The sequence below is a fragment of the Triticum dicoccoides genome, chromosome 5B (genome assembly GCF_002162155.2).
Source record: "Triticum dicoccoides isolate Atlit2015 ecotype Zavitan chromosome 5B, WEW_v2.0, whole genome shotgun sequence".
In the NCBI taxonomy this organism is placed as follows: Eukaryota; Viridiplantae; Streptophyta; class Magnoliopsida; order Poales; family Poaceae; genus Triticum; species Triticum dicoccoides.
The window spans coordinates 612,986,097-612,988,785 of NC_041389.1; positions in this window are offsets into that span (position 1 = coordinate 612,986,097).

A 2,689-nucleotide genomic window follows, 5' to 3' on the forward strand; every position below is an offset into this window, starting at 1 on the left:
CTCGACCAATCAAATTGCCATCGATTGTACCCCTGAGGCTATTCAACTTATCCATCCTTAATCAGAGCATTGCTTCTGATCCCTTGTCATGGAATTCATAATTCCTTTGCATTTGAGCTTTGAGTTAGTCAGTTGTTTCTATAATCCGATGCACTTGCATTCCTGCTTCCTTTGATAGGGTACCGATACTCACAACAGCTACGTTGTAGACCACCAGACCTCTTGTTGGATTATTATCCGGCAGTGTCCCCCATATTCAATAACTCTGTGAGTCTTTTCTCGGATACATAATGCCTTTGGTAAATTGTATCCTCTCCTTTGTCAAACATGCTATGCTTTCGAGCTTGTGTTATTTACCCCTAAAGTTGTGGTATATGGTCTAAGAAGCCCCGATGGGTTGAACCTATGCCTTCCTTAATCTGTGTGAACTCGAAAGTTTTCACAGGTCATACTCCTCTGATAATTCACCAGGTAGGTTTTGACATTGAAATCATTTTTATCTAGAGAAGTGAATGAAAGGTTGTGCATTGAAGAAGTGGGAGTCGACCTTGAACTTTGTGTTCATGCCCATGGACATGATGTAGATCATATCATTAAAGCTTCTCTTAAATTAATTATTCCCTTGGTATAAGTTCTTATATCTAGGCTTTGGCCTTTTGCAATCGTGGTTCCAACCATGATCTCCTTGAAATACCATTTATCGTGCAAGTTTAAGCACTTATCTTCTTTAGAGCAATACCCCAGTCCAAGCTCTACTTTGGACTGTCGTCGAGTATTACCCCCTAGTATCTCGAGATTATCTTGGAACTGCATAACTCCTTATGAGTTCTTCGTCAAGTACTACATTCTCACTGATTACAATTTTTCATGGGCTCTGAGTTATTAAACACTCAAAGACATCGATAACTGAACCAAGTTCGCACTACGGTTGAACAACTCTTAGTAATCTTCTTTAAGTACGAATTTGTACCCGATCACGTCATTCCTAGCCTTATTGGCTATATCATTATTGTGCAACTTTTTAACTGTGCTATCTGGCCCTTGTTTTTGAAGCACAATTTTCGATGATGAGCTAAGCTTACGTCGACTCTCCTCGTCATATCATTTCGCCTTGAACAACAAGCTTGATTCCGAGTTTGTGTCGTATCAGTGGTTTTAATAACTTTTCGGTCCATCCTTTCTTTTTCTTGAAGTCGTCGATGAGCGATTATATCTTCATGAAACCTCTCGACAAATGTGTCATGATCATCATCAACATTTTGAGCTCTTCCAGGGTATCAAGAATTCATGATGAGAAATACCATCCTTTCCCTCGATGATTTGTCTTATCATCGACCACTTTATTGCTTCCATTCAACACAAACTTGTCCGTGTTTTGTGTTATACCTTGAGTTCCTTGCTATCCAGCATTAGTTCTTCTTTACCTTGGAGTATTACCATCTTTTATGTCAAGGATGTTGTGAGGACTGCTCCACCTCTTAAGGAATTCTTGGTATTGTGATACTTCTCACCCTCACCATTCTTTCTTGGTCCCCATGTTGATTCTAACCGGGATACCAACACGTGAACCATGCTGCCTGGATTCTGTACTTCTAGCAACCCTATTGCTTTGAAGTTAATGGTCGACATTTCATTCTTAGACCATTGGTTATCGAATCACCAATCTAAAATCGATCCTGCTACCTAAGCCCATATTTTGGGTGCACTTTTCAACCAGTGTTTAATGTTGTATGTTTTCCTCGAGCATACATCATCATACCATTTGATCTGAAAAATGTTATCTCCTTGTTTACATAACTGTGGAAATCCATCTTTTTGGAAATCTCAATGAGTTGATGCTAAGTCCATCAGCCACCTTCTCATCCCCTCCTTGGTTTAATGATGAACTATTGCTTCAGGAACCCGCTCCCATAGTTCATTTCCCAAGAATCTTGCAATGTCATTTCGTCGATTTGTGTTGCACCTTTTCTTCTCAGACACGAGTCTGAGGTATCATGACACCAATCGGATCTGAATCTCGGTCAGATATGATGGTTGGGACAACTTTCCAGGAGTTATGATGTTGGTCCTTTGATGACCCGGTAATATGATGTCATGCCTAGCACCCCTGGCTGGAGGACCCATCCTTATAATTTCTTTTGCAAGGATAACCATTCTTCCTGGACGAAATTGTAAGACTTAATTTATAAGTTGCTCCTGATGGATCATTTGTGTATCCAAAGTCTGGCCCTTGATTGAAAACCCATATCATTGCTACCTCGAAGCATGACTATGATAATCCGCTCTTCAACAAGAACATTGGAGGCGCGATGCTAAATGTTTCTTGGTCAGTTATCCAAACACCGTTGTATGGATAACATCTTGATTAATCCTTGCCTCTTATCTGAATGGTTGGGTACTTGCTCTCCTACCCGGTATGCCATGTTCTGCTTGTACATGGGAAGGATATACTCCTAATAATTGTGTTTAAACACATTTTCCTTTCCATTGTTCTGTTTAATCTGATAATCGTATTTTCCTTTCCATTGGTTGGTTTAACATTTCTTGTGATCTATATGATCTAAGAAGTAATATTCTCCTGCTTATGTAAACACCTCGGTGTACAATTCTGTCAGCAAGACCCTGTTACTATTGTTGATGGCATTCCGGTAACCACCGATGGACGAGAACTTTGCCTATTGGTCCGCCT